At 47.8% G+C, this 20,476-nt stretch overlaps 1 pseudogene; it reads left to right on the top strand.

The window, feature by feature from the left end:
• Nucleotides 1-2,277: 2,277 nt before the first annotated feature.
• On the top strand, nt 2,278-2,700 carry LOC127212063 (NHP2-like protein 1; annotated as a pseudogene).
• The last annotated feature ends 17,776 nt before the right edge of the window (nt 2,701-20,476 follow it).

Below are 20,476 nucleotides of genomic sequence, written 5' to 3'. Positions count from 1 at the left end.
CTTCCTTCCCCTCTGAGTCTCTGAGCCAAAATAAGCCCTTTCTACCTTAAGTTGCCTTTGTCAGGGAAAGCAGCCAAGACATCAAATCTCCATCGTTTGCCTCTTGGGCAGGTTGGTTTTCTTTCTCATGCTCCTCGATGTTAGCTTCTTCCTTACTTCACACCTCAGCCTAGTCATTCCACGAACTATGCTTTCTCTTCATTCTTTCTTCCCTCGCTCCTCTATATTCCTGGTTCTTTTTATTTTGTTTTATTTTACATTCCTGGTTCTTAAATGGACCAGTGGCTTCTTCGGTTGCTGTACTCAGTCACTGGCTCATTCATCCACTTGTGCTTTCCATTCATCAATTCATTTGTTCATTCATTATTTCTTGGCTCATTCATTTGCTCAATGTTTCAGTCCCTTGTCAATCTATTCAGTGTTGGGTGGTTTATTCATCATTATGTAGTGTTCTCTGTGTGTCTGTCCAGTGTGACTACAGCCCAGCATCACTCCTTGTTCTGCGCTTGTTCAGCTACTTAAATTCCTCCTCCCTTCCTTTCTTCCTTCCTTTCTTTCTTTCTTTCTTTCTTTCTTTCTTTCTTTCTTTCTTTCTTTCTTTCTTTCTCTTCTTTCTGTTCTTTCTTCTCTTTCTTTCTTTTGCTTCTTCTTCTTTCTCTCTTTCTCTCTCTTGTGTACATATGTGGGTGAGTGGGTGCCACAGCATGTGTGTGGATGGATATCAGAAGACAACTTAAGGAATTCGATCCTCTCTTTTCACCACGCGGGTCTCAGGGATCAAACTTAGGTCCTCCAGCTTGGTGACAAGCATCTTTACCAGCGTAGCTACCATTTCAGTTCTTTATTGGGCCTTATTTCTTTAAAGTGTGTGTGTGTGTGTGTGTGTGTGTGTGTGTGTGTGCGCGTGCACACATATGTGTGTGCGCACATGTGGTAGGTGCTTTCAGAGTCCAGAAGAAGATACTGACGTTCCTGGAGCTAGCGTTACAGCTGGTTATGAGTAGCCCGACATGGGTGCTAGGAATGAAACTCAGGTCCTCTGGAAGATCAGTAAGCACCATTAACCACTGAGCCATCTCTCTAGCCCTGGGCTTATGTTTTCGTCACACCATAACGTAACAGAGGGCTTACCGAGAAGAAAGCACACAAGACCTTGTGGGGTTCTTGGAATTTTCTGAACGTGAACATAGTTGCAGGGTTAAGTGCACAGGTCAATAATGAGACTGTCACTAGTCCCCCAGAAGTGCTTTCATCCCCTGAATGTCCCTCATTCTGCTCCTCAAGTCAGGACACGGCATGTCACCCAACTGTCACCTGAATGCAGCTGCACTGTCTTGGACCCCTACGTGTCCCATTTCCTGTAGGTCCAGGATTACACCTGGCAGTGTTCATGGGCTGTCATGCTGAACATGGCACTGTTTAGTCTTGTCTTCCCTGTGTGGTTCTTGTGGACTGGACAAATACGCAAGCCATTTGCGATCCTGTACATTCCAGTGTTGCGCTGGCATAAGCACTGCCACTGGCACGTGTTTTTGTGTTAGAACGCGGATGAGTGTCTGCCAAGTGACGCGTTGAGGTGGAATCGATACATAGTGCCTGTGTCACATACAGGGACATCATCAGATGCTGCCAAATGGTCCTTTTGCAGAGTTCCTTTTGCAGTTTATGCTCCTACCAGCAGTGTCCAAGGCCACAGTTTGCCCCTGGATTGTCTACTCCTAATATCCTTGCCTGACCATTGGGCTACATTAGGTCCCTTTTGTCCAGATGCTCCTGAGTCTTCACTCCTGGAACTTTGTGTAGGGCACCCTGCCCCTGTGTGCTCACTTTGACTCCTTTCAGGACCTGGCCTTGGAGATGCTCACTCAAGCTGTCCCGAGTGATGCCATCAGAGCTTGACACTGAATGGCTGCTCACATGGGGGGCCTTCCTTGCAGGAAGAGTCTCCCACACGTGAGACCTACTCACTGTGCACCCAATCCCTTGATCAGACGTTCTGCAGAGGGCTGCAGTCTTTGCCAAATCCTGCATGGGTCCTACACATGGGGTTCAGAGTGTTGGAGACAGGGTGTGGAATTTTCATTATGACGTATGAAATGAGGACAGTTGTATGTGGGAGGAAAGACGGATGGACATTCGGAGAGGGATGTGGTTCGGTAGGCAGTTTCAAGCTTGAGCCCTAGCTACTGGAAGATGCTAGCCCAATCTCCGTGATTAGGATGCATCAAGACACTGATTGTGCCCAGGTTGCAGCAAAGCCGGCGCACTGCAGCCGTGATGGAGGCGGATGTGAACCCGAAGGCCTATCCCCTTGCAGATGCCCACCTCACCAAGAAGCTGCTGGACCTTGTTCAGCGGTCATGCAACTACAAGCAGCTTCGGAAAGGAGTCGATGAAGCCACCAATGCCCCTGGAGGCATCTCTGATTTCATTGTGATGGCAGCAGATGCTGAGCCCTTGGAGATAGATCATCCTGCACCTCCCACTGCTGTGTGAAGACAACAATGTCCCCTATGTATTTGTGCGCTCCAAGCAGGCTTTAGGATGGGCCTGTGCGCTCTCTAGGCCTGTCATTGCCTGTTCTGTTACCATCGAAGAAGGCTCTCAGCTAAAGCAGCAGATCCAGTCTATTCAGCAGTCTATTGAAAGGCTCTTGGTGTAGGCCTGTGGCCTCTGCCCTTTCCTGTCTACTCCCACCTTATTTGTGTTTCATATTGTCTGTTAGCATGTAATGTTTTCAGCCAGCTTCTATTATAAACATTATACTACAAAAAAAAAAAAAAAAAAAAAAAAAAAAAAAAAAGACACTGAGCGTGTATCCAGATGCTCAGCGGACTGTTAGAAACCAAGGCCACTGGGAAAGGCCCAGAGGCAGAGTAGATACCTGAGAGGAGACTCAGCTCTGTGTCCCTTTGTGGTGTGCAGCTATCAGAGTCCATTTTAGTACAAGGTTTCTTCCTCTGACTCACAGTGTGACCTGGGACATGCTCTTTCACCTTGGGAGTCTCAGGTGCCACAGTTGTGCTACATTCATGAGATGAGGTTAACAGAACTCAAGTTGTGGGACTCCATGTCAGATGGAGGAGGTGGCAATGAAGGTCTCAGGCTCCATGCCTCTGCCACACCTTCACTGAGTTCGAGGGGCGCTCCTCACACTTGTCCCCTGTGTTTTCCTGGGATCGCCATCCTCGCTGGTCTTTTACCTTCTTGGTTTCTCTTTCATTTACTGTCATAGATCCAGGGTGACTGGCCAATGGCTGTGCACACTGAGGAAGCTGAGTCACAGAGCAGGATGGTGGGTGGTAAGCTCAAAGCCATGTGGCTTGCTCCCAGGAACTTCTGCTCCAGAAAGATGAATGAGCAAGCTTGGAGGAGGCTCCTACCCTGTGCTTGGTCGAGAGGAGCCACCGTGCCTGGGAACTTCTGCTTAATGTTCTCAGCAAGAGCAAAAGCCAACAGGCATCGACTCAGCTCCAGAAAGCTGGACGCTAGCTCACCACAGGCTGGGTTTTCTCTTTGGATTCCACCAAAGTCACTTTGCTGGACCCAAACTGACTTTTCGGCTTCACTCAGAATAAAGCCTGCTGATCTATTGCCCATGTAAATGATGAGTGAAATCAATACAATTGCCTTCCAGCTTACAAATCCCACTGGAAATGCTTACTGAAGGGGGAGTTTGATTTGGTAAATCTCAAATATTTTCTTCTTCTTCTTCTTCTTCTTCTTCTTCTTCTTCTTCTTCTTCTTCTTTTCTTCTTCTTCTTCTTCTTCTTTCTCTTCTTCTTTTTCCTCTTCCTCTTCTTCCTCCTCCTTCTTTTTATTCTTCCCTTCCCCATTTCTCTTTCTCCCAACTTTTTAATATCTTTTAAAAACTACAAATAGAAAAATAATTTTAAAGGACACTGTCCTCCTTAAAGTTACTCAGACACATGTCACTTAGTGAGGATGTGAGGTGTGGACTTCATCACATATCTGAGCCTTGCTCTCTCTCTCTCTCTCTGTAACAGCCTTGGTAGGTGGTTGGAGCCTGAACTGTGCCACCAGTTATTTATTGTTTTGGAGATTCCCCCGCCCCTTTCTGCCTCTTTCTGTTTCTTCACCTTTAACACAGAACTGACATGCTGTGCATATGTGAGGGGTGTGGGGAGCTTGTACTTCATGGAGTCAGGGCGGGGGGGGGGCAATGAATGAGGGCAGAACAGCCAGCGTATGATGATGTTCAGTTAACAACGTCAGTGCTGTTGTCAACGGTCACCTCAGGCAAGACTGACTTCTGATCTCCAGCTCAGGGATGTGACTGGAATGCCTTGGGTGAATATCCGTAGATGGTGATGTGCAGGGAGATAGGGCTTGGTTCTTGTGCTGACTTGGCTGCTCCCCAGGCAGACCCTGTGCTCTCTATGGGCCTCAGTTTCCTCATCTGCACAGTGAAGTGGGTGGGACAGGAAAGAGGCCACAATGTCTCCTGTAGAATGCTATCTGAGTCTGGGGGTGGGGGTAGGTTTTAAACCTAACAGCATTCCAGAGTTTCCTGAGGTTTTGTTTTGTTTTGTTTTTTGTGTTTTGTTTTTGTTTTTTTGACAAAGATGGTTCTAGTCTAGTTTTTAAAACACTGATAAATATGGCTGCACTGATCAGCTACTCATCAAAAGTCTTCTGCTTGGGAGGGTGGAAATGGCAGAATACTTGAAAAGGATATGGTGGTGGACAGTGAGCAGCCTCCCAAGGCTGTGGGTTTCTTCCCCTCTATGGGGGCAGAATTAGGGAGTGAAAATCCAAAGACATTGCCCAAGCACTAGTTTTCAAAAGGCATCCTGAAGGCGGGAGAGGGGGGGCAAGAGGGGGGAGTTTGGTGGCTCTAGGAGAGGAGGAAGTCATTTTACCCAAAGGAACACACAGCTGAACCAAGATTCAAGGTTTCTCGTCCAGTGACATTTTTATTAGATGGTGTCGCTATTCAGTTCAGCTCCTGTGACATTTCCTGGCTTGTAAAATGAAGAGCAAGGCCGTTAACGTAGAGGAATGCAGAGGCGCTTTTCCACTGCATTAAAGCACACAGAGCTTCCGAGTACTGGAGGCGCAGAAGCTGGGACTCCATCCAAAGGGGCAACCCCGCTGTCCAAGGTCCTGAAGAAGAGAAGCGGTCGCCACCTTAGACCTCACAGCCAAGGGGGGGGGGGGGGGGGGGAAGAGGGGGGCAGGCACACTGTCTTCAGGGCCGTATTCTACCTACCACAGAATCATCAGGTGCCAGGCTCCTGGTGTCTCCCCACACATGACTTGAAAACTACATATGACATGGACCTTTGGGGAAAGGACAGTTCAGTGGATGGCTTTCTTACTAAGGATGTGCCTGCCGTGGGCTTGAGAAATGTAGCAGAGAGGATTTCCGAACCATGCCAGTTACCTGGCTAGCTAGCTCTCTGTATGGGTCTTATGAATTCCAGGATGGACTCAGATGCACTATGCTGTTGAGGATGGCCTTGAAATTCTGATCCTCCTATCCCACTCCCAAGTGCTGAGGTTATAAGCGCATGACACCACAATCCCTTAAACTAAAATATTATTTATGGTGTGTGTGTGTGTGTGTGTGTGTGTGTGTGTGTGTGAGAGAGAGAGAGAGAGAGAGAGAGAGAGAGAGAGAGAGAGAGAGAGAGAGAGAGAACATGCATACACCTGTGTCATCGCCTTCATGAAGAAATCAGAGAGCAGTCTGTAGGAATCTATTCTCTTGTACATGTGGGTTTCAGGGACTGCACTCAGGTCTTCAGGTCCAGGGGCAAGTATCTTTACTTGCTGTGCCATCTCATGGTCCTTCCTCTTATTTGTGATGCTGAGGGTTGAATTTGGGGCTTTTGAATGCTAGGAAATAGTTCTACCAATGGAGCCACATCGGCAGGCCTCCACATACCACTGACAGAATGGTGGCAGCCTTTACCAGTTGTGGTCAGGTTGTCCTCCAAACCCACACCTAGGTAATTGTCATAAACTCACACACGCACAGGGTGAGAGGGGATGGCTCAAGGCAGACAGGAGAGGCCCGAGGCTCAGAGACATCTCTCAGAATAAGTTGGTCTGGAAACAGGGCCAGCATTGGGGAAAGCAGAGCGGAGGGAGCTTAGAGAGTAATCCCCCAGCACAGACCCGAGAAGGGCTCCTTCCTGCAGCTCACTTCTGCACAGATACTCACTGCACGTGTCACACTGTGAAAGATCATGTGCCTGATCTTCAGTCAACAAATGGAGTTTAATTCATTTTGTAGACACAGGATCTTGCTGTACAGAAGACTAGCCTCACACTGGTTATGCGGCACAGGATGGGTTTAAACCTGTTATCCTTGTATGTACTAGGAAGACAGCAAGGACCACCATGTCCAACTTTGTTCGATTCCTTTTATTTTATTTTTATTTATTTATTTATTTATTTTGGTTTTTCGAGACAGGGTTTCTCTGTGTAGCCTTGGCCATCCTGGACTCACTTTGTAGACCAGGCTGGCCTCGAACTCACAGCGATCCACCTGCCTCTGCCTCCCGAGTGCTGGGATTCATTTTAATGTCTCTCTAAAGAATGTGACATCACTGCCATTTATGTATTTTTTTTTTAAACTAAGTAAATGTTGTCCCAGAGTGGTGGAGGGACTTGACCAAATTCTGACAAGCCGGTGAAGGAGAGAAGCGAGGTCTGAAGCTGTCTGCCTATAAGACCTTCACCTGCTCCACAGAAGTGGCTCTCCATGGCTCTGAGGGCAGCAGGAACTTTGTGCAGAGGGAACTTTGATAACTAGCAAGCAGATCTGGTGGAAATGGGGGAGGAGTCATGTTTACTGCCTGGCTTCCCTGACATGAGATGGGCTGGAAGATGTTCCTGGAGGACACAAGACATGCTGGTCAGACTCGCAGTAGCTCTATGTGTTTGTGGGAAGACTGATTTGGGAGGATCCATAGGCTAAGTCCTTAGAGGAAATTGGCCCACGGGACATCTTGTTCTTTGGGCCAGGAAATCAGAGACACAGTTCACTCCCAGATGTATCCAGGATATCAAGTATTATCTTCCTTTGGACCCAATGGGACTTCCTGTGTGATAGCAGGGGCTGCCATGGCTGAGCATCTTCACACCCCCAGAAAACATCCACAAACACCCACTGGGTGCTGAGCATGGGGGAGCTGGTCTCACCAGACTCCCCATGGATTTCCTGTTGTCATATGGGAGCTTCCAGATCACACTCTGGACCCTGTTGCTGCTCAGTTCCGTGAACATTTCTTTCCCATCACACACACACACACACACACACACACACACACACACACACACACACACTTTTATAATTGAGAATTGGAAACAGAGGCTGTAGAGGGGAAACAAGCCAGTGCGGGAGAAGCCACTTGGTCCATCTATTCCTTCCTTTAAGAAATGATCACTGGAACAGAGATTAGCCCAGCCTTAGGTCACACCTGAAAAAGAAAAAGGAGCCAGTTAGATTCATTTTCCTGGTTGCCTTTTCAAGTCCAGTGTTAATCTATTCATGGACTCAGCCCATCAGGAGCAAACATGCTTCTTCAGGAATTTTCTAAGCAAGAACAAAATGCTTCATTAAGTTAAACAGATTAACCAGAGAGCAGTATTGATGTCAGACAGCGTAATGGGTGTCATTGTAGAGAAGGCACAGTAGTCCTTAGAGGAGCCTGGCCCACCGTCAGTGGCTCTGCAGACGCACTGGCTGCTCCAGGGTGGAGGTAGAATTCCTTTTGGTGGTGGTGGTGGTGGTGGAGAGAGATGGGAAGGAGTCCTCGTCTAGAGTCAAGGTCACTGCCTTTCCTGTGGCCAGCACCTTGGTCAATAGAAGAGTCTTTGAAAGTGAGGAGCCGTGTGTGATGCAATCACTGTTGGGTAAAGAAGAAAAGGTAGGCTTAGCCTTTGACATAGAAAGATGGGAGGGAGGAGTGGGTGCCAAGCCTCAGAATTTGGGGTCCAGATCCAAGTCTCCCCATGTCCCGGCCCTGGTCCTCTCACTACACTGAGAACCACACCTGTCACTTTCACAAACACAGAGCTCATCAATACGTGGAACCCCAGGCAGATGGGCGTTTAAAGCCAAGGCTTTACAGGTGAGGAAACAGGCTTAGCAGGAGGTAAGTGACTTATCTGAGACCGTCAGCTTATGGGGATAGGGCTGACAGGACAGGCTATTGACCCAGGTGGAGGCCCCTTGTCCTCACACTCCTCTGCTGCCTGATGCTGTATCCTCAGAGTCCTCGGAGCCTCTGAAATCACTATTAATGCCTTGTGGAGGGAGCTCTGTATGTTTCAAGGAGCAACAAGGTTCAAGACAGCCACAGGCTTAGTTGTATTAGTCACTTTCTGTGTGATGATGAAATACTGGGGGAAATACCTTCAAGGAGAAAAAGGGCCTATTTTTGCTTAAGGTTTCAGGTCATGGCGGTGCCCCGTTGAATCTACTGAGGTGGTCCTGAAGTGAGCCAGAGCGTCATGGCTGCAAGAGGCCATGATGGAGTGAAGCTGCTCACCTCGTTGCAGTCGAAGAACAGCGAGAGTGGAAGGGACTGAGATAAACCCTTCCCCCAGCTCCATCTCCCTCTACTGATCCTGTCTTCATTCCCAGCAATGTGTCTGATCCACGGGGCTCTCCTGTCCTTTCCGATACAGCCCCTCTCAGCCTCTGCATAAGATTCATGACGGCAGCCTGTCCATGGTCTTGTGGGATAGATAACCTGGCCACAATGGGTGACTGCTCTCTCCATTCCGCCTGGTCAAATACTTCCTCAAATGCGGCCACCAGAGGATGAATTCAGTGACATCCGAGCCCCCACACAGTCAGTCGCCTTTCAAAAGTCCCTCAGCTGGCTGCTGAGCCTTTAACAATGAGCCCTTGGGGGGGGCGTTTTTAGATTTAAAACCATATGGTGAGCCACAGAGTGATTTAAGCGTGCCTCAGGACACACTGGTCAGGAGCCCTGGTTGGCTTGGAGGCTTGGTTTCACTTTCTTCCTCAGCACAGACAGCAGCATGAGCTGTGCACTTGCAGACTTGTGCCGCACAAATGAGTTGATGACGTCTCCACATTATGTGTGCAGGAAGCCCGGGACTTCTGCTCTGTCCAGCTGAGCTTAGCCTCGGAGGCAGGCTGACCAGGGCCAGGTGGGATGAGGTACAGATCACTCTTCTCAGGTCCAGCCCAGCAGGTAGGAGAACTCCCAGACCCCACAGGCCACTCATTTTCACCCAGGGCTGTAAGGGTTGAGATGACAGCAATATGGTCTCTGTCTCTCTTGGTCTCTCACTCACTCCCATTCCCCGCCCCCTCCCCTGTGTGTGTGTGTGTGTGTGTGTGTGTGTGTGTGTGTGTGTGTGTATGTAGTGTGCTAGGGGTTGAACCCAGGCCTTATAAAGCTAGGTGAGTGCTATATTTCAAAGCTATCTCTCCAGCCCTCATCCTCAGTTTGAAATGACACAAGGGCACTGGAGAGTCAGGGATGGAAAGGGTACAGAGAAGAGTGGGAAGGACATGAGACAGGGACAAGGATTCCTAGAAGGAGCCCAGGAGAGAATCCAGGGCCAGGATGAAGGGAGTGCCTTCTGTGTGTTGGGCAATCCAACCTTTTCTTAGGGACAAAAACAGAGGACTATGTAAACAAGTCCAGTGTGCTAAAAGCTTGTCCAAAGTTGAAGTAAGAAAATTCATGCTAATTCATATCTATAGGCCCAACCAGTCTTACTATATGCCCTACTTGTCAGGTGACCAAACTGAGACTCGGGGCAATTGAGTGATCCGCTAGGGTAGTCCAACTCCTAAAAGTCAGGATTCATATCAGGACTACCCCATTGACCACAGGCAATTGGTAGCTATCTGCTGCCAGCCACTGGCTCACTCTGGCTCTCAGGCAGGAAGCCTATACTGGCTGTGAGACCTAGGAACCATGGCCTCCCCCAGCCTAGTCTGCAGAAAGGCAGGTCCTGCCACTGTGTGTTAGCACAAGCCCCCTGGGACCTGGCACAGCCCTGTGATATTTTTTTTTTAACCACTCAGGGGTGGTGTCCCTACCTCGTGGCATGAGCCTGGCTCTTCACTCCTGCCTGTGAAGCACCTGTTCTTCCACAGTGTGGGCTCGGATCATTCTGACTAGGCATGGAAGCTGCAGCCCAACTGCAGGCTGGGTAGCTCATCTGCTGAAGGGTGCAGCATTGTATTCATTCCACTGCAATTATCAATCAATCAATCAATCAACCAACCAACCAGCCAATCAATTAATTCTCATATCATCCTATGGCAGGTCTTGTGTTTGTTTTATTTTTATATATTGTGTATTTTATTTGTGTAGTGTGTAGTGTATTCCTCTGTCCTCGGAGAGTAGAATAAACATACTTCAGACATGGAAGAAGCAGCTGTGGATTCAAGGTGGGGGAGGTAAAGAGAGAATTGGGGGAGCTGAGGTCGTCTATGAATACTGCAAAGCTATCAGTACCAAGAGGGAGGGGGAAGGGAGAGAGAGAGAATTTTTTTAGGTGTTAGTACATAACAAACCTCTCTATAGACCAAGTTGGGAAATGTGGGACCCTCAGGTTTCCTGCCCACAGCTTAGAACCACACGCCCCCATTTAGCATGGGAGTCTGCAGGTGAGCCTAGCGCTATTGGTCTGTGGTGGGCTTGTTTGACCTTGGCTGGGTGGAAGCAGGAATCTGCAGTCAGCTTATGGCTCAGCTGGAGCTGGCTGGCTGAGCATGACTCCAGCTGGTCCCCTTCTGTTTCATGTGCACTCAATAGACAGCAAGCAGCTCAGACACCCTGGATGAAAGGTAAAGGCCCTGTGATGTCAGCTTTAATTGTCAAGTTGATACAATCTAGAGTCACCTGGGGGGGGGGAGAGTCAATGAGAGGTTGTTTATATCGGGTTGGCCGGTGGGAATAGCAATGGGGAGTTATCTTTCTTATAAATCAAATATTTAATTTTAGTTATGTGTATGCATGTGTGTCTGTACGCGCTTGTGGTTGCAGTTCCCAGCAGAGGCCAGCAGAGGGCATGGGATTCCCCCGGAGCTACACGTGCTTTGGAGCTGCCCAGCCTGGGTGCTGGGAACTGAATTCGGGTCCTTTGCAGGAGCAGCTTGTACTCTTAACCTTTGAGCCATCTTTCCAGCCTTGATGGGGGAAAGGAATCATGTTAGTTAAGTTAATTGATGCAGAAAGTCCCAGGTTACTGTGAGCAGCACCATTTCCTAGGCCATGGGTCCTGAACTGTGTGAAAATACAGAGCTATGCTAAACTTTTGCTTTTGTGGCTTCCCCCAGTGATGGGCTGTAACTTGGGGCTGTGAGCTCAAATAAACACATTCTCCTCCGAAGTTTCCTTATCACAGCAACAGAAGTGACCCTAGGACAGACCCCAAAGATGGTGCTGAGTGCATTTGTGGTATCTTCAGTGATAAGCAGATACTGGGACAGGCAGGGAAGGAAGATATTTACATATTTACTTATCCACAGATTATAAGGCATATTTTACACAAGAGAAGAAATGAGATTTTGTTTAAGACTGAAAAAAAATGTTGTTTGTGGTGTGTGTGTGTGTGTGTGTGTGTGTGTGTGTGTGTGTGTGTGTGTTGAGGATGTGAAGGGTGGGGAGTCGAGGTAGGATGGGGTGTGGGGGAAAGTAGTGTATGTGTGTGTGATAGGAGTGTGAGGGGTGGGAATGGGTGTGAGGGGTGTGTGTTGGGGGGGGGGCAGGCCGGGATCTATGCATTGGATCGGGATAGGCATGCTCATTATGCTGAGTCTAGGGACATCTTAGGGAGCACATGCTATCCCCAAACAGGCCAGGAGGTCTTTGTTTTCATTCTTATTTCTCTTATTAGTTAATGGCAGAAACTAACATAGCTAACGACTAAAATGGAGAGGAAAAAAAGAAAAGAAATAATGTTAACATGGGGAGAGAAAGAACTAAATACATGTGTAAAATTATAATACGTAAGAATTATGTGTACTATGCTGGAACCGGAGTGGCAGTTTTAGGAAAGGAGATGATATGAAATAACCCTCCAGGGTAAGCTTTATTAGGGGAGAAAGCCTCGCTGTGACCATGTGGGGGGAACATGATTGGGCCTTGAGGTGGAAGAATATTAGAAGGAACGGCACATCATACAGAAGGCAGCATGATGGGGCCTCAGAGGGAGGGAGGGCCTTCCCTTTAAGCCTTGAGTGTGGTGTAACTTCATTAAGAGAGACAACGTGAAGTTAAGAAGAGAGACAGCCACGGTGGACAGACGCCAGGCTACTCCACAGAAGGGCCCTCAGGAAGTCCCCCAAACAAAGCATAACCTTAGGTCTTGTTAGTTGTGGGGGGTTGGCAGCTCCATACCATGTGACTCTACACATGGAGATGGGTACAGTGCAGGGCCCAGGACCCCAGTGATTCAGGTTGCAGAGGCAGGAGTGAGTTTGAGGCCAGCTCGGGCCTTGCAGTGAGATGGTGTCTCAAGATATTGTGTAAAAAGGACTCTGGGACAGGGATACCAATACCATGAGTGTGTGAGGCTGTAGGTTCTACCCTCAGTATGGGGGTGGGGCGGGAGGGGAGAGAGAGAGAGAATGAGAAAAGGAACAAGGATAAATAAATAAGGCTTTGGCATTTACTAGATCTCACAACCCCATTTGCCCAGTTAAAATAGTTAATGTGGCCCAAGGTAACGTACTAGGGGTCCTTAAATAATTAAAATGTCTTGTAGAAATCATAATTTATAAGTTGGGTGTTGTTTTTTTTTCGCCTGTTTTTAAACATGGAAAAAATGAAGAGCCCCTTATAGAGGCTTGTTACAGCTTAATGCTTTAGTGCACCCAGCAGGGTTGTCAGCCAACACCCACCAGTGCCAGTTGTTTCTTTGCTCTGTCGTCCTGTCAGGCAGAGCAAATGCTGGGACTCTGCTGGTGAGCCCTGCCAGCTTCTGATGATGACAGCCATGTGGCTGTGGCCTTCACCTCCGAAGTGGCATGACATGCCTCTTCTAGGATGCCCATGGGGATCTCAGCAGCTCTCCCACTGCTCCCCACCTTTACAGATGCGCTCTTTATTGGGTCTGCTTGTCCCCACGAACGTGGTGTCTGGGTGACACTTTAAGGACGCAGCACCAACATCTTAGTCCTGTATTGATGCTGGCATGGAGGGACCCCTCATTACAAGCACTTCTAAGTTAAAGTCAACAGATTCTCTCATGGTGCCATGAAAACCTGTTTGAGAAGAGACTTGGGCCACCTCTCTTCCTGCTGCCAAAGTTCCTGAAATACTAGTAAAGGTCAAGGCTGCCCTAAAACTTTGGATGTAGTAATAGCCCCTCTTAGCCTTGTGCTGTACATCATTGACATAGTAAATGGCTGACGGGGTGGGGCATTCTGGAAATCGGAGGACCTCGTGGAAAAAATGTCCAAGGGGCTCTGGATCATGGGGACAGCACTCACAGCTGTACGTAGCTACTGAAACTTTAATAAGACAGGGCATCATATCTGGGTCCTACTGGCAGTAAGGGGGGTCCAGTGGCAGTCCAGCTTCAGTCTCTTGTCACATGCCAGGCACCTCCCTAGAATCCTAAGCTGCCTGGGGGCAGGGCTCCTCAAGGTCACCCAGGGAACAGCCATGAGAGGTTGCAGACAGTATCATGTTCATTGTCCTGACTGAGGGAAGCCTGAAGAATGTTCTAGTTTCCCTCTGCCTTAGTGAGGTCATCCCCAATGAAGGACAACACTGAATGAACCACACATGTGGCCAGATTTCAGGCAGCTGCCTTAGCAACACATGCCAAGGTCAGCAAACGGTCCCATCTTTAATGTATTATAAACCATGGAGCCATTGCCTAAAAATTGTCCCCAATAAGGTAAAAAAATGTGGATATTAATTGCCTCATGGGTTTTCAAAATGTAGATCACAATCACATTTTATTTGGTGTTTACTGATGTCACCATGCTGGTATTAAGGTAATGTTCTTTACCTCATAAGGAGCAGAGATACTGCTTGTGGGATCCAAGATGTACACTTCTCTTAGAAAGGCATGACACAGCACCTTCCTGTCCCTGATAGGTTTCTGTTGGGTCATCTGTTTAATTGAGAGACAAAGTCTTTTAAGTAACTTCTTTACAAAGTCCAGAGCCCACAATTTGTTCTGTGCTGAGCCTTAACCCATCCATACACATTTCGGTCCCCCTACCTCCATTCCCCCATCCCCTCACCTCTGTCTACCTCTCCCTCACTCCCTGGAGCTGCCAAGCTTACATCAAAACAAGAGTGTCTGTCAGGGGCACAGGTGCATGCCTGTAATCCCAACATTCAGGGCAGAGCTCTGAGTTTGAGGCCAGCCTGGTCTACAAAGTGAGTCCAGGACAGCTAGGGACTATACAGAGAAACCCTGTCTGGAAAACCAAACGACACCACACCACACCCACTCCACACCAAACCAACCAAAAAACCCACAAGAGTGTCAAATGCAGCTGCAGACTTTCAGGCAACTGCTGGTCTGAACTGTCATTGTTTTATTTATTTTCTTATAAAATTACTTAGATTCAGTTTTTGAGCCAGTCTTACTCCCCAGCTCAGGCTGGTAGGGAACTCATTAAGGAACTCAGACTGGCCTCACACCCATGACAATCCTCCTGCCTCAGTCTTTCACAGAGGTGAACCACTACACCTGGCTTTTTCATTAGTTTATAACCTACAGGCTCAAATAAGTCATTGTTTGAACCAAACCCGAGTGGGTGTCCACTCAAAAAGGGTTCCCTAAAGCTGGTGTGGTGGTGAATGCCTTTAATCCCAGAAGCACTGAAGCAGAGGGAAGAGCTATCTGTGAGTTCTAGGCTAGCCAGGGCTACGCAGTAAGACCTTGCCTCAAAACAAAAGAGAAAGAAAGAAAGAAAAGAAAAGAAAAGAAAAAAGAAAAAGAAAGGAAAAACCAAGGATCTCTTAACTCCTCTGTTTCAATAACACTGGTGGCTCAAGAACTCATCTGTGATGTCTTCATTCATCGCCCCCCCCACACCCCCACTCCACTCCCACCCCCCACCCCCACCAGCCAAGCCCATAGACCACTTTACCAGATGCGCTAACAGGACTGGGGCGTTTCTGTTTTTCTTTCTCTCCTATTAGGGATTGGATCGCGTTTCTCCGCGTGCCATCTGCCTAGTGCAGGGTTTTGGTGTATTGCTTCCTCTCTTCCCAGAAGTCCACCCCGACACTCCCACACCCCACTGACAGTCATTTAGAGATTACTGTAATCTCTACCAACCGAAAGGTGGGCGAAGATTCCTGCTCCCTCTGCGAGGCGTTGGCCTCATAGCAGTGAACTCTTTCCACCCCCCAGGGAAAAGAGCACCCACATCTCCTGCCTCACCTGCTTCTCCCCAGGACCTCCTACCTCAGATCTCCTGCAATGCCTGCTGCAGTCACTCCTTCCATCTGTTGGAGACAAGTGCCCCCAGCCCTCAGGTAGACATCAATCGCTCTTCCCCATCCATCCCAGCTGCAGAGTCTGCCGCGGAGAAACAGCGGCGGCGTGTTTCTGTAAAACTCTTATTTGTGCTGCGCTGTCATTAGAGACCTCCGCTGTTTCTTATCAATTTCTTGGCTGAGGCCGTATAAATGGAAAACCTAGAGGTGGGCTGACCTCCAAGAACTCCTTACATTTCTATTTGTATTACTCTTTCAAACAAGTTTTCTACAATGCTTGAGGCAATTTGTGCCCTAATATCTAAAACTCCACGCTGCCGTCTTCCCAAAGTTTGTATGGAGGAACAGCAGCACTGAAGGCCATGGGGTAGACTTCACTTTCTAAAGTGTGTGTGTGTGTGTGTGTGTGTGTGTGTTTGTGTGTATGTATATGTGTAATGTGTGTGTATATATGTGTGTGGTGTGTGTATGTCTGTGTGCATATGTATATGTGTGTATATGTATATGTGCGTCTGTGTGCATATGTGTGTGTATGTCTGTGTATGCGTATATGTGTGTTTATGTGTGTGTGTATGTCTGTGTGTCTGTATACATATATATGTGTGTATGTGTGGTATGTGTGTGTATTTATGTGTAGGTGTGTTTATGTGTCTGTATTTCTGTGTGTCTATATGTGTCTGTGTGTCTGTGTGTGTATGTGTACATATGGGAGTGAAAGGACAACCTTCCACCTTGTTTTAGGCAAAGTGTCTTTGTTGATGGCTGCTGTGTACCCCAGGCTGGCCTAGGAGCTTGCAGGTATTCTCCTGTATCCGTCTCCTATCTTGTTAAGGAGTGCTGCGATGGAGAGTCTCGGGATCTATAACCAGCTCGCATGAGCCTTACCACCAAGTCATCTCTCCAATCCGTTGTTTGCTTTTTTTTCTTCCTGTGGTGCTGAGGATTAACCCTAGGGCTCCATGCCTGCAAGACAAGTGTTCTGCCACTGAGCACAGTGGTTTTCATGATCTTGATGCTCCAGACTTCAGGAACTCTATCCTGGGGATATGGCTTCTCCCAGGGTCAGCTAACTCAGCCTCCTGTCAGCCCATCTTCGATACATAAAGCAGCCAGCCTAGGGCTACACTCCGATGGCCTCTTCTCTATCTGACTCTCACCCATCAAATCAACATTTCTCTCATCCTAACCACTCTCAGCAGGGCTGGGTATTCAATGTCTAGAGACCACCTTTCTGAGGCAGAGGCATTATGCTTTCTCTGTCTGATTCTGAGCTTACTTATCATAACCACTCACTTTGCCCGGTCTTCCCCATAAAAACCCTAATAAGGGCTCAGGGCCAGTTCCCCCCCCCCCCATCCCCCCACCTCCCGACCCACCCTAGTGCCTCACATGTGGTCCTGTGGATGCGCCATGCTGTTTCCTAAGGATCTGTGCTTGTATGCACTTCCCACATCATGCCAATCATTTCTATTCAATTACCATACTCAAGACAACTATTTAGCATATTTTAAAATGACTAAGAATTGGCACGTTGCTTTTGCTTTGTGGGCCAGAGCAAGTCAGTGAGCCAAGACAGGCTTAAGAGCCTCTCTGCCTCCTGAGAGAACTATAGCAAAGCTCTTGTCCCAAGGGCAGGGGACAGATAGAGATCAGGAAGGGCTGTGGCTGTAGTGTTAACGTGTGGTGATTCACCATTTATATTCCTCTTACAAATCTCTCAACAAACCAGGAAGGGGCAGGAGAGATTCTGTCCACTGATACAGAAAACCACAAAATGAGTCAGTGGCCACACAACGCTCACTAATCGGGGAAAAATCAGAGCAAGTGGCTGGAGAGATAGCTCCCTGGTTATCACTGTTTCAGAGGGGTGGAGCTTAATTTCCAATACCCACTTGGGTAGCTCACAACTGCCTATAACTCCATCTGTAGGGGAACTGTTGCTCTCTTCTGGCATTGACAGACACCTGAGCTCACAGGTGCGTTACCCACCCCCCCCCCACATCTCATATAAACATAATTAAAAATAAAATATATTTCAAAATCAGGAACAAGATAAAAATACAGGTTTTATTTTCCCACAGTGGATTCTAAAGATCAAAACTGGGGACTTGTACATGTTCTAGCACTAACAGCCTTTGCTATCTCCACTTTTCTCCAACTTTGTGCTTAAGGCTCTAGCTTGTGCTGTAAGAAGTGAAAAACAGGGGCTCAGCAGTTAAGAGCACTGGCTGCTCTTCCAGAGGTTCGAGGATCAATTCCCAGCACCCACATGGCAGCTATCAACCATCTGTGACCTTTAACTCTAGTTCCAAGGGGTCTGATGCTTTCTTCTGGGCATCAGGCATGCATGTGGTGCAGGCAAAACATCTATGCACAGAGAATAAGTATACTGAAGTCTTTTTAAAGAATAATTTTTTTTTTAAAAAGGTGAATGCGTTCATAATAGAAAGACATAAGCCGACCGTGTAGCTTCTGGTAAAGTGACTGTTGAAAACCTGACACACTCTTTTAAGTTACTAGAGCTAAGGTAGTGTTGGAAGGTTGGAGGCTGCAAAGTCAGCAGATGAAAGCCACGTTTCTCTAATCGAGTAAAGAACATCAGGCACTGCAGGAAAAGTGTTTACAACTATATCGGACACGAAAGACTCTATGGTAAAGACAAGAATACATAGTAGTTGCTTTTCTATCACTGTGGTGAAACACACTGAACAAGGCAGCTTAGGGAAGGGTTTATTTGGACTTCCTGTTCCAGAGAGTTAGAGTCCATGATGACAGGCAGCAGGCAGTGGGAGCAGCAAGCTGAGTGATCACAGGAGACAGAAGAGAACACACTGGGAATGGCTCAAGGCTTTGAAAGCCTTCCTCTAGCAAGGCCACACCTCCTAAACCTTCCCAAACAGTGCGGCTCCCTGGAGACTAAGTATTCAGCCATCTGAGCCTATGGTGAACTTTCTCATGCCAACCACCACAGAGACATCACGCAGAAGTAGAGATGTAATACTGAGAAGAGGCCGGTTCTTCCTGGATCAATACGTAGCCTCAACTCACACAAACTCCAAATCCCATTAGTTTTTGTTGTTGTTTTAATTTCCCCCACTGAAATGTACAAAGTCTTCTAAAAGTAGATATCTCTAGTACGGCCGATGGAAGGCAGGGCTTTCCAGTGGTCAGAGCTGCCTAAGATGGACAGTGGGTCTCAGCTGCCCCGAGGGGTGCTGGGTTCACCATCCTGCGGAGGGAGTGTGTTCAAGACCAGTCAGAGGGAATCACAATTGTGCTGGGATTGGTCTCTGTCACCAGAGAGGCTTGGATTTGAGTTGCAAGTTGGCTATCGCAGGGTCGTCTCCTTTCAGAGTCTCGGTTTGCCATCTGAAATGGTTGTAGTCCCATAGTTTTCTCTCTGTGGCTGTGGTAAACATTGCAACCAAAAGCAACTTGGGAGCAGGTCGGGGCGGCGGGGAAGGTTTGTTTAATCTTATGTTTCCAGGTAACTGTCTTATCATTGAGGAAAGACAGAGCAGCCACTGAAGCAGAAACAGAGGCAGGAACCGTGAAGAGAAGCTCGCTTCCTCTGGCTTGCTCATCTACCTTTGTTATATAGCCCAGGCCCGCCCGCCTGGGAAGGGTGCCGCCCTCAGTGCTCTGGGCCCTCCGTATCAATCAGAAATCAAGACAGTTCCCCAACACATGGCCACAGGACAACCAGATCCGCGCAATTCTTCAGTTGAGGTTCCCTATTCACAGATAACTCTAGGTTTATGTCAAGTTGACAGCTGACCATAACACTAACTGGGTTTACAGCTCTTAAGTGAAGTAATGCCAGTGTAGTATTCATAATATAGGGCTATGCTGGTATGTAGTGACAATTTTGGAATTTTTGATTTTTTTTAATACAGAAATATAAGAATATGGTTTCATTTTAATCCTGTGTGTGAGGATACGAGGCTGCTTTGCAGCAGCTGACTGTGATTTGCTACATGCTCTAGAAGCGTGGTTTTTGCCAGATGCTGATAGTTTCTGTGATTGTGTGACGTTTGGAATTCTGGGGATTTTTCAGAGTGTACACAACACTCCCCCGACAGAGGCAGGAAGTTGTTGGTTGGCTGCTGTTTGTTAAGTAGTTACGTGCAAAGAAGAAACAAGAATAAATTACATATCCTGATGGTGAAGACCAAACTTGCTTCAAGGAGCTCGACACCCCTAATCAGCAAGAAGTAATCTAAAAATAAATTATCCCCTTTCTAACCCCTGACTTTATTCAGGGATCTCTTTCCTTTCCTCTCTATCCTTTTTTTTTTTTTTTTTTTTTTCTCTCATATCTATTGTTAAAGGGTTGTAAGGAAGAAGAAAATGGGTAGAGAAAGGTGGACGAGAGAAGAACCCACAAAGAAGCTAACACCACCGGCTACACGGGTGTCATTATATTTATTGACACTTTTGTTATAAGACGGGTCTTTGGCGGTCACTCTGTCAGCACTTTCAAGTCTTGGGATTCTCTCTTCACCAGTCTTCTTAGAGTGAGCGACTCATCACATTCTCCCTTGCTGTCCCCCGGAGCTCTTCCTCCAGAAAGGGCCTCTGCCATGTCACAGTACCCTCCTGACTTGCCTTTACCTGTGGGCCTGTGGTGACGCCCCAGGCTTCGTTCCTCCTACTGCCCACATGTTTGCGAGGACAACTGAGTCACACCACGAGAGGCCCTGGGATGCCCAGCGTTCCAGCATAGCCACACTTTAAGGAGAAGGGACCCCTTTCCAGTGGGTGATCTGGGGGCGGGGGGCACTGTCTCTTCTATTGAGCACACCCGGGATGACCTTCCACCCTTTGACCTTTTAGACTCCAAAGTGAACTTGAACTTCACTGTAGAGGGCTCAGGCCTCTTACTGTGAGTGTAGACGCAGGGCTCTCCTCACAGGGTGGCCAGGTGGGTGTCACATCATCACGGGCAAAAGCCCCTTTGTGAAAGATGGGACTGGCTGATGGCTCTGTGTTGCACAGACTCAAATGCCGTCTTGGACTTGATCTTCTTGTAAAAAGAA

This window comes from Acomys russatus, chromosome 29 (assembly GCF_903995435.1).
Source record: "Acomys russatus chromosome 29, mAcoRus1.1, whole genome shotgun sequence".
NCBI classification, from domain to species: domain Eukaryota; kingdom Metazoa; phylum Chordata; class Mammalia; order Rodentia; family Muridae; genus Acomys; species Acomys russatus.
This window is presented reverse-complemented; position numbering and strand designations above follow the sequence as displayed.